Source organism: Marmota monax, unplaced genomic scaffold, assembly GCF_021218885.2.
Source record: "Marmota monax isolate L192 unplaced genomic scaffold, Marmota_monax_Labrador192_F-V1.1 WCK01_AAM20220418_F8-fsc00023, whole genome shotgun sequence".
In the NCBI taxonomy this organism is placed as follows: domain Eukaryota; kingdom Metazoa; phylum Chordata; class Mammalia; order Rodentia; family Sciuridae; genus Marmota; species Marmota monax.
In genome coordinates, this window is record NW_026692907.1 from 11,301,976 (window position 1) to 11,314,321 (window position 12,346).

Here is a 12,346-nt window from a genome sequence, read left to right on the forward strand (position 1 = left end):
AGGAAGAACTTGGATTTCAATAATATCAATGTATGTAAGCACTTAATTTATCCTATAATCACATAAAATAGTTTTGTAATTACTAGATCATTACTCCTTTCAACAACAAACCCACCAAATTCTTTGCCCTTAGAATTTTTTGTCCTTGGAATATATCCCTCTAAAGGTATATATAGTAGGTGCTCAAAATTAATTGAATTATTTTTTTTCTGTGTGATTATGTTATCAATTTAAAATGTAGTTAAGTTTTTACTAAACTACTCTTAAACTTTGTAAAATCAGTTGTTTGTAAAAGTACTAAAGTAAACATAACAATTTAAAACTGTATAATAATGTATAGTTACAGAAACTCTAGAATATTTATATCATCTGAAGACTATGCAACTTTAACCTTCATAAAGATTTAAACTTATGGCTCCATTTTCCAGTTGATATATTATTTATAATTAGGAATGACAAGTGACATTAAACAATTGGATTTGTAAGCCCAAACAATTGTGTTTGTGAATATTTTAAACAATGGTCTTTTATTGACTGATGATACAATTCAGCACTAATCTTTAACAATAGTCATAATTGTTGAGAATACTTCAACTTATTCCTAACTAATCTGTCTAGTGTTTTCCTGTATTTATTTTCAGAATAGAAAGATTTGTTAGTAGCATGCCCTTGTTCCTTGTATTGAAGAAAGCCATTTGTGATTATTTACCCTGTGATATTGCCCTGTGATTCGTCTGTGAATATTCTCATTGGATGGTGGAATATTTCTCTTTTGTATTACTTTGTATCTCTATTGTGAGATATAACCACATTCAGCTATGTTATGGTAGTTATGAACATCTTGCTTATTAGAATGGAAGGTTAATGAGGTTAGGAAGTAAGTTTTATCTCCCTTAGTGATCATTTTATCTCCCTTAGTACCTTGTAGAAGTAGCTACTCAAATATTTGACAAATAAATGTGGTATTTTATGTTTAAATGTGATGTATGTAGCTTCAATAACATGGATGTACCTTTGTCTTGGCAAGAGTAACTAATGGAGTGGATTTGGGAAAGATCATAATCATGTTTACTTGTTACCAACTTCTAAATCAGTGTCTTAAACTGATTTCCCCATCTTAACTTTAGTCTTCTCCATCTGCATTCCCTGTTTTTGAGGATGGAACCATTGTCCTCCTAGACCTCAGACTTGAAATCTCAGAGTCACTTTAGTCTCTTTTCTTGTGTGTGAGCATATGCATTCATATAGTTGTGTGACATTGCTAGTTCTACCATTTCAGTGTGTTACCTGTATGTCCCCTTATGGTACCCTGACTGAGTCCTTATTACCCTCTTTTTATAGTCTTCTGGCTAAGTGAAGGAATTGAGGATTTTTGATATGGAAAAGAGAAGACTGGAAAGGAGGGGTATTAGGAAGTATGTTTTAAAATATCAGCTGGGTTGTCAAATGGAATAAGGATTAATTTCTGAGGACATAAGCAGACTACTTGGTGGACTGTATAGGGAGAATTTTAGTTCTATGTAACATCTTTCTAGCAAATGTAGTTGTTTAAAATTAGTAGGTATCAGATAGTTAATGTGAAAACTATAGAACAGTTATATCAGTAGAGAATAAACAGTTTAAAACATTATCAAGCTTTTACATTTAAAACTGCATATTCAGTTAGTACAGTACTCATTAGGTAGTGAGCTCCTCCTTATTCTAGAAGTGTTTAGTCATAGGCTGAGGTACTACTGTTGGTGAGGATGCTGTAAAGGTCTCATTACTGTGTGTTAACTTTGGGTAGTGATTAGTGAATCTGAACCAGAGAACAAATCAGATTTCTTGGGCTGAGAGTGATTTTTTTTTCAATCTTTTAAATTTACCCACTTTACTCCTCCTCTCAATCTAAGCTCTGATAGATTGAAGTGTATTATATGGGACTGATGGTCAAGAACTACTGTTAATACTAGCTATTAGATGCTTTATAAGTTTTCTTTCATTTCAGAGATTCTGACATCCTTCATCTGTTAATTATATTTTATTGATTAAGTGGTTTGATCTCCTGTGTGCATCTTATCTTTAGACTGCATATTTAACAGCTTGAAAAGTTGCATTTTAAAGTGTGAAGGCTCCAAATATTCATAGATACCTAGAAATCATCAGAAGTTACTAAGATCCTGACATAATTAGTATTTATTTACCAAATGATAGTAAATATTATGTTCTTCTTAGAGATAAGATAAAGAAAGCTTAAGACAATATTGTCTTTGGACAGTCTAGATATCATTAATAATTCTTATTGCCATCTTCAAGTAAATGGTTGAGGTCATTTCAACTCCTTATATCCCATTTAGATTGGTTATGGTGATGACTGTATGCAGCCTGTGAACATGGAACATGCAACACAGCACAGGTCCAGGTTGTTTGCTACAAGTCAAGTGTGATGGTAAGTGTGTGTCTGCTCAGTACTTAAATTTTACATTTTATTTAGGTCGTCTTTATAAAGTAACTGTGCATCGAGATAATATTTTTAACTGGTGGATATGATCCTGAGATGCCCTAAGAATGTTTATAAGATGTATCCTTGGGACTATCTTATTATTCTCTTTGCTCTTAGCCCTTTGTTCTTCTTTTTAAAACCCTTTTTCTGAACTTGCATGTTTTGCCTTTATTGTGTTGTTGTTGTTCTTCTGAATCTTTTGTCTTCATCTTTTACTGCCACCTGTTTCCTCTTAGCTCTAAAAAGAGACAGTCCACATAATTATTACCATTGCTTTCCCATTCTCATATTTGTGTCCCTTCTCCACTGCTTTTTTTTTTTTTTTTTTTGCTATGTATGCTGGGTCTTTAGGAGTCTTTTCAGGTGGATTTAACAAACTGAACATTTTTTAGAGTATGAGTTTAGTGCATGGAGATAAAGGGGAATAGAAGTGGGGACAGTATTCATATTCCTGTAGGTAACAAACTGAGATGGAGAGAAGAAATTAGAGCAAAGCCGACAGCTGATAAGCAATTGATACTTGTTGCTAAAAAATAAAAACAGATAGAAAATGTTATAGTAGATGAAAAACTTAGAGCAGACCTCACATTTCATTTTATTTGATGGTATAGCTAAAAGCATATCAACAATTCAAAATCATATCTATAGTTCATCTTACTACAGAATACTATTTGAGGAAGATGACTGGCATACACAGATACTGGAAGTTTGTAGTATTTTTTTTTTTTTTTTTGGTGGTGCTGGGGATTGAACCCATTCGAGGCAGGCACTCTGCCAACTGAGCTATATTCCCAGTTCCCCCCTCCTGCAGCATTTTTATCCATGGCACAATGTGACGAAGATGCTTTCTGCTTAATCACTCTGTAAGGTTCTGCCAGGAGCGGTGGCTTTAAATCCTCAGTGAATAAAATATTCTATCTCTTGCCACATGGGAGAGGCTGATTATCTTCATCTGCCATGAAAGGACACTAATTTGTCCTTTTATTGATTTACATTTATTAGTTTGTTTTTTATTTTGTATTTTTAAAAAATTATATATGATAGAAGAATGCATTACAATTCTTATTACACATATACAGCACAATTTTTCATATTTCTGGTTGTATACAAAGTATATTCACACCAACTCATGTCTTCATACGTGTACTTTGGATAATAATGATCATCACATTCCACCATCATTTATAACCCCATGTCCCCTCCCTTCCCCTTCTATCCCTCTGCCCTATCTAGAGTTCATCTATAGAGTTCGTCTATTCCTCCCATGCTCCCTCTTTCTATCCCACTATGAATAGCCTCCTTATATCAAAGAAAACATTCAGCATTTGGATTTTGGGGATTGGCTAACTTCACTTAGCATTATCTTCTCTTAACTCCATCCATTTACCTGCAAATGCCATGATTTTAATTCTCTTTTATTGCTTAGTAATATTCCATTGTGTATATATGCCACATGTTTTTTTATCCATTCATCTATTGAAGGGCGTCTAGATTGGTTCCACAGTTTAGCTATAGTGAATTGTGCTGCTATAAACATTGATGTGGCTGTGTCCCTGTAGTATTCTGTTTTTAAGTCCTTTGTGTATAGACTGAGGAGAGGGATAGCTGGGTCAAATGGTGGTTCCATTCCCATTTTTCCAAGAAATCTACATACTGCTTTCCATATTGGCTGTGCCAATTTGCAGTCCCACGAGCAATGTATGAGTGTACCTTTTTCCCTACATCCCCGCTAACACTTATTGTTGATTGTATGCATCATACCTGCCATTCTGACTGGAGTGAGATGAAATCATAAGAGTGGTTTTGATTTGCATTTCTCTTATTGCTAGAGATGATGAATATTTTTTCATATATTTGATGATTGATTGTGTATCATCTTCTGAGAAGAGTCTGTTCAGATCCTTGGCCCATTATAGTGATTAGGTTATTATTATTATTTTTTTTTGTTTTGGTGTTTAGCTTTTTGAGTTCTGTATATACCCTAGTGATTAGTGCTCTTTCTGATGTGTGAGGGGTAAAGATTTTCTCCCAAGATGTAGGCTTTCTATTCACCTCACAGATTGTTTCTTTTGCTGAGAAGAAACTTTAGTTTGAGTCCATCCCATTTATTGATTCTTGATTTTAATTATTGCACCAAAGGAGTCTTATTAAGGAAGTTGGGGCCTAATCCCACATGAAGGAGATTAGGGCCTACTTTTTCTTCTGTTAATGGCAGGGTCTCTGGTTTTATTCCTAAGTCCTTGATCCATTTTGAGTTGAGTTTTGTGCATGGTGAGAGAGAGGGGTTTAATCTCATCTTTTTGCATATGGATTTTCAGTTTTCCCAGCACCATTTGTTGAAGAGGCTATCTTTCTCCAATGCATGTTCTTGGCACCTTTGTCTAAAATAAGATAATTGTAATTTTGTGGGTTAGTCTCTGTGTCCTCTATTTCGTACCATTGGTCTACCAGTCTGTTTTGGTGCCAATACCATGCTGTTTTTGTTACTATTGCTCGGTAGTCTAGTTTAAGGTCTGGTATAGGGATGCTACCTGCTTCACTCTTCCTGCTGAGGATTGCTTTAGCTATTCTGGGTCTGTTATTTTTCCAGACGAATTTCATGATGATTGCTTTTTCTATTTCTATGAGGAATGTCATTGGGATTTTGATTAGAATTGCATTAAATCTGTATATTGTTTTTGGAAGTATGGTCATTTTGATAATATAAATTCTCCCTATCCAAGAGCAAGGTAGATCTTTCTATCTTCTAAGGTTTTCTTTGATTTCTTTCTTTAGGGTTCTGTAATTTTCATTATATAGATCTTTCACCTCTTTTGTTGATTCCCAAGTATTTTATTTTTTTATTTTTTTTGAGGCTGTTGAGAATGGGTAGTTTACCTCATTTCCCTTTCTGAGGATTTATCACTGATATACAGAAATACCTTTGATTGATGGGTGTTGATTTTATATCCTGCTACTTTGCTGAATTCATTTACTAGTTCTAGAAGTTTTCCGGTGGAACTTTTAGTGTCTTCTAGGTATAGTATCATATCATCAGCAAATAGTGCCAATTTAAGTTCTTCTTTTCCTATGTGTATCCCTTTAATTTCTTTTATCTATCTGATTGCTCTGGCCAGTGTTTCAAGAACTATGTTAAATAGAAGTGGTGAAAGGGGGCATCCCTGTCTTGTTCCAGTTTTTAGAGGGAATGCCTTCAATTTTTCTCCATTTAGAATGATTGCTTTAGCTATTCTGGCCTAGGACTTAGCAAGGGTGTCTTTATGATGTTGAGACATGTTCCTATTATCCCAAGTTTTTCTAGTGTTTTGAACATAAAGGGGTGCTGTATTTTTTCAAATACTTTTTCTGTGTCTATTGAGATGATCATACAATCATATACTTACGTGATCATATGATAAGTCAATAGACTTATCTTTAAGTCTATTGATGTGATGACTTACATTTATTGATTTTCGTATCTTGAACCAACCTTGCATCCCTGGGATGAATCCCACTTGATCATGGTGCACGATCTTTTTGATATGTTTTTGTATGCAATTTGCCAGAATTTTATTGAGAATTTTTGCATCTATGTTCATTAGAGATACTGGTCTTAAGTTTTATTTTTTTGATGTGTCTTTGCCTGGTTTTGGAATCAGGGTGATATTGGCCTCATAGAATGAGTTTGGAAATGCTGCCTCTTCTTCTATTTCCTGAAATTAATTGGAGAGTATTGGTATTTGTTCTTCTTTAAAGGTCTTGTAGAACTCCGCTGTGTATTCATCTGGACCTGCGCTTTTCTTGGTTGATAGACTTTTGATGGCATCAGCTATTTCATCACTTGAAATTGAGCTGTTTAAATTGTGTATATCATTCTAATTCAATTTGGGCAAATTATATGACTCTAGAAATTTTTCGATGCCTTTGATATTTTCTATTTTATTGGAGTACAGGTTTTCAAAATAATTTCTAATTAACTTCTGCATTTCTGTAGTGTCAGTTGTGATATTTGCTTTTTCATCATGAAGGTTAGTGATTTGAGTTTTGTCTCTTCTTCTCTTTGTTAGCTTGGCTAAGGGTTTGTCAATTTTATTTATTTTTTTCAAAGAACCAACTTTTTGTTCTATCAATATTTTCAATTGTTTCTATTTCATTGATTTCAGCTCTGATTTTAATTATTTCCTGTCTTCTGCTGCTTTTCGTATTTATTTGTTCTTATTTTTCTAGGGCTTTGAGATGTAGTGTTAAGTCATTTATTTGTTGACTTTTTCTTCTTTTAAGGAATGAATTCCATGCAATGAACTTTCCTCTTAGAACTGCCTTCATAGTGTCCCAGAGATTTTGATATGTTGTATCTGTGTTCTCATTCACCTCTAAAAACTTTTTAATCTCCTCCTTGATGTCTTCTGTAACCCATTGTTCATTCAGTAGCATATTATTTAGTCTCCAGGTGTTGGAGTGGATTTTATTTCTTATTTTATCATTGATTCTAATTTCATTCCATTATGATCTGATAGAATGCAGGGTAGTATCTCTACTTTTTTATATTTTCTAAGAGTTACTTTGTGGCATATTATATGGTCTATGTGCTGCTAAGAACAAAGTATATTCTCTCCTTGAAGGTTAGAATATTCTATATATGTCAGTTTAGTCTAAATTATTGATTGTATTATTGAGTTCTATAGTTTCTTTGGTGAGCTTTTGTTTGGAAGATCTATCTAGTGATGAAAGAGGTGTGTTAAAGTTACCCAAAATTATTGTGTTGTGGTCTGTTTGACTCTTGAACTTGAGAAGAGTTTGTTTGATGAACATAGCTGCTGCATTGTTTGGGGCATATATATTTGTAACTGTTAAGTCTTGTAGGTGTATGGTTCTCTTGAGCAGTATGTAGTGTCTTTCTTTATCTTTTTTGATTGACTTTAGTTTGAAGTCTACTTTATCTGATATGAGGATGGATGCTACCTGCTTGCTTTACAGTCCATGTTAGTGGATTGAATTTTTCCCAACCCTTCACCTTCAGTCTGTGGATGTCTTTTCCTATGAGATAAGTCTCTTGGAGGCAGGCACCATATTGTTGTGTCTTTTTTTTTTTTTTTTTTACCCAATCTGTTAGTCTATGTCTTTTGATTGGTGAGTTTAGGCCATTAACATTCAGGGTTATTACTGAGACATGATTTGTATTCCCCATCATTTTTGTTTATTTTTGGTATTTAACATGACTTGGTTTCTCCTCTGATTAGAATTTCCTTTAGTGTAATCCCTCACTCTGCTGATTTTCATCATTGTTTTTCATTTCCTCTTCTTGGAATATTTTGCTGAGGATGTTCTGTAGTGCAGGCTTTTTAGTTGTAAGTTCTCGTAACTTTTATTTTTCATGGAAGATTTTTATTTCATCATCAATTCTAAAGCTTAGTTTTGCTGGATATAAGATTCTTGGTTGCATCCATTTTCTTTCAGAGCTTTGTATGTGTTGTTCCACAATCTCTTGGCTTTGAGGGTCTGGGTTGAATAATCTGCTGAGATACGAATTGGTCTCCTCCTATATGTGATCTGATTCTTCTTTCTTGGAGCTTTTAAGATTCTATCCTCATTCTGTATGCTAGGCGTTTTCATTATAATCTGCCTTGGTGTAGATCTGTTGTAATTTTGTACATTTGGTGTCCTGTAAGCCTCTTGTATTTGGTTTTCCAAATCTTTCTTCATGCTTGGGAAAATTTCTGATATTATCTCATTGAAGAGATTGTGCATTCCTTTGGTTTGAAACTCTGTGCCTTCCTCTATCCCAATAACTCTTAGATTTGATCTTTTGATGCTGTCCCACAATTCTTGGATGTTCTGTTCATGGTTTCTAACTATCTTCACTGTGTGTTCAACTTTATTTTCCAGATTGTAATACTTTGTCTTCATTATCTGACGGTTCTGTCTTCCAAGTGATCTAGTCTGTTGGTTATGCTTTCTATTGAGTTTTTTATTTGATTTATTGTATCCTTCATTTTAAGGATTTCTGATTTTTTTTTCAGAGTCTCTATCTCTTGAAGTAATCTTTTGCTACCTGTATTTGCTCTCTTATCTCATTGTTGGAGTGATCAATTTTTGCCTGTATTTGCTCATTTAGATCATTCTTTAATTCACAGATCATGTTAATTATGTTAATTCTGAAGTCCTTCTCTGACTTTTCATCAACTTTGTTTTCCATAGGTTCTGTTATTATAGTGTTCTGGTTTGTTTGGAGCATTTTCCTCCCTTGTTTTTTCATGTTGTCTATGTATCTTCCTTTCTTGCAGTGTGGATCTGAGATATTATGGTTTCCTTCCCTATATTCTTATAGTACCCGTGAAGATTACCTGTACCTCACCTTGATATTGGGCTTCCAGACCCTGCTGGTGTCCCTCAGTAAATGCTACTGCATCATGGATCTGGGTCCTGTGCAAGTTGGTGTGAGTTGATTTGGGCCACAGTGCTTGACCTCTCACGTGGTAGTCTCCTGGTCTGAAGGGGCAGTCCTGTGCCAGAGGCTAGGCTCTGAAGGGTGTCTGCCCCCATCCAGGGTAGGGGTGGACTGGGCCTGCTGTGAGCCTGGGACCTGCATAGGCTGGTGTGAGTGAATCTGGGCTTCTGGGCTTGACCTCCTGTGGTTGTCTGCTGGTCGCAAGAGGCTGTCCTGCACTGGAGGCTAGGCTCTGGTAGGTGTCTGCCCACACTGGCATGCCAGGGTGGACCTGGCCTATTGAGAGCCTGGATCCCTGGCAGGCCAGTGTGGGCAGTCTGGGCTGGATCTCGGCTCTCTGGTAGTCTCACTTATTAGTTTATAATTTGTCAACTCTAATGCGTAGTTGTGGTTAAAAAAATAACTTTGAAAATAACATCTGGGTCTCAACTGATGATTTACACATCAAGTGTTGATATTTTGCTTTCCAAAAAAACTCTGCTTAGTCATCATTCTGCTCCTGTACATCATTAACAGTTAAGTGTATGAATAAACCTTATCTTGGTTTTTAATTTGTTTATTAAGATAGAATTATAAGAGTTTTCTCCTCTTTAAAGAAAAAAAGAAACTTTTTAAAAAAAATTTTAAGTTGTAGATAGACACAAATGACTTTATTTATTTATTTTATGTGGTGCTGAGAATCGAATCCAGTGCCTCACATGTGCTAGGCAAGCACTCAAACACTGAGCCACAGCCATAGCCCCTAGTTTTCTTCTCTTTAATGTGATTATTCTGTAGTTAGAAAAGGACTTGAGAGAATTTAAACAATGAACAAAAATATGGAGATGGTAGGTGGTAAGATTTGTTGTAGTATGTATTAGTAAAGAACATCCACTTGAAAAAAGATTTAGTAAATCTCTAAAGTATAAAAAGTAAACCATAAACACCTCTAAAAAGTTATTTGGAAAATGTTACTTTGATACATCTCCAGACTGAGGTGCTGATGATACTACATAGAAAAAAAAAAAAAAAGAAATTGTGGCATTATCAATTTGAACATTTGATCATGGGGACAGTCAAACCAGGTGTTTTGGGTACTAGAGGGATTGGGATATACTGGATAATGGCAAAGCAACACCTTATACTTTCTATTTGAGATGGTCTCACTAGGTTGCCCAGGCTGCTCTTGAATTCCTGGCCCTAGACTCCAGAGTAATTGGAACTACAGGTGTGTGCCACTGTGCCTGACTTTAGACAAATGAATATTAATTTACTTTTAATTTTTTTAAAAGCTAGGAAAGTTTTAAGGGATTTGTGGGTAAGGATAGTTTAGAATTTTGAGTTGAGACTGTTATCTTGAACTTTATTGTGATATCCTCATTTGTGTGTGTATTTTTTTTCTCATTTGCAGTTAAATTATAAATATTTGTTTTTCTTTCCTTGGCTTATCTCACACAAATATACAGAAAATGTTTCATAGACTGAATGGACTGAATTATTTTTTTAAAAAAATTTTTATTTGTAGATAGATGTAATATCTTCATTTTATTTATTCTTTTTTTTTGTTGTTATTGTGTTGAGGATAGAACCCAAGCCTCATACATGCTCAGTAAGCACTCTACCACTGAGCCACAACCTTATTCTATGAATAATTCATTCTTTTTCCTTTTTCTAAATCTTGCCACATGTATTTTAAAGTGAAACAAAAAATGGTGAGTCAACAAATGATATTCTCTAAGTGATTTTATTTAGCTAAAGCTTCCCTGGGGAATTAAATAAGGAAGTTAAGTTTATTCATATGTGGTGTTGAGAATCAAACCCAGCCCCCCCCCCCCCCCAATATCCTAGGCAGGCACTCTACCATTGAGCCACAACCCCAACCCCAACTATAAATTTTTTAGTCGAGCAATTTGTTTATTTTGTTAAGTGGTCATTTATCATTTTGGGTATTAATTCTTTCATTTGAGCAATTTATTTTTTAATAGTTTTGTTATTTTAAAAGAGAATATAACATTTAAATAATAAAGAAAACAACAAAGAAGAAAGTCAGAATAGAGGGTTTTATTTCATAGCCTTTTCCATTTTTGACTTTATGGATAATTGGTACATTACTGACTTTAAAACTTTGAATATTCAATGAGTATCAAATTTTTTTTCCTCTTTGATGGATTGTAACTCAACCTTGATGGATTGTAACTCAACCTTGTTCATGCTGTATAGAAGTTTTCGTTTCTAATAATTGCATTTTCCTTTCTGATTTCTGGTTTTGTATACTGTGCTTAGAACTGCCTTTGCTCTTCCAAGGTTGTTTAAAAATTTTTAATCTGTTATTTCCTTGTAGTATTCGAATATATTCTCTGTGTTTGCATTTGTATTTAAATTTTTAATTTAGAATTCATAATGTGTGAGGTAGTCACCGAACTTTATTTTTAAACTGGCTAGCCTATTATTCTAGTGTTGTTCATCTTTTCTCACTAATGTGAAATATCCTCCATGTCAGGTCTTAAATTCTCAAATGTGCTTGGGTTTATTTCTGTATTCCCTATTATGTTTTATTTGGTGTCATCCTGTGCTAATAGGAATAATAAATTTAAATAGTATTAAGGTTTGATTACTGTAGTTTTTTAATGAATTTTAGTATGAAGTAAGACAAATCTTCCAATTAGGCATTTTTGTTTATTCCTTTATAAAGTTTCTCAGTTTCTAATACTTTCCAACATAGTTCTAGGGATCACTTTTTTTTTTAAACATTTATTTTTTTAGTTTTAGGTGGACACAATATCTTTTTTTATTTATTTATTTTTTACAATATCTTTATTTTGTTTTTATGTGGTGCTGAGAATCGAACCCAGTGCCTCACGCATGTTAGGTAAGCACGCTACCATTTGAGCCACATCCCTAGCCCCTAGGGATCACTTTTTAAAATAACCTCCAATTGCTCAGAAATTAAAGAGTTTTAGAAATTGTCATTTAAATTTTTGTTATGGAAATAAAATTGGCTTCAATTTTTAGAAAATAATGTAGTTCAATATTAGTCATACGAAAAATAACTATATTTAATTGTTAAAATAGTAACAGATTATTTTTAGTTTGATCCTATGCTGATAATTTTGTTATTCTTAATTACTCAATATAACAATGACAATAAAAGTATTCTTATGGAATACTTAAGGATATGTTTCAGAAACATTTCAAATGTTTCACATTTGGGGATAAAGATATTCTGAGTCATTAATCTAAGTATCAGGAGTTTCAATTAAAAATAATAATAAAAGAATAATTCAGCAGTTTATTCTACTCTAAATTCATTGAGGTTAGCATATTTGTCTCATTAATTTATGTATCATGGCATCTTACTTTGCTTATTTGTTTATTTAGGAGTCATTATCTAAGATGCAGGCTTTCCCTATGCAAAATGCCTGATTACTCACCATCTTCATTTCCTCCAACCCCTTTAG

General features: G+C 33.8%; 1 protein-coding gene across 8 annotated transcripts in view; it reads left to right on the forward strand.

Moving 5' to 3' along the window:
• The window catches only part of Atg4c (autophagy related 4C cysteine peptidase), a 94,688-nt gene that overhangs the window by 10,160 nt on the left and 72,182 nt on the right, over positions 1-12,346 (forward strand). For 5 of the 8 annotated variants that reach the window (XM_046451064.2, XM_046451062.2, XM_058581541.1 and 2 more), the window contains exon 2: positions 2,337-2,428. The exons of 1 other annotated variant lie outside the window; for it this stretch is intronic. The gene's annotated coding sequence lies outside the window, so the exon portion shown is untranslated. Of the gene's footprint in view, positions 1-2; positions 31-2,336; positions 2,429-12,346 lie in introns of all 8 variants that reach the window. 2 more of the 8 variants (XM_046451061.2, XM_046451063.2) reach the window with 1 other exon arrangement.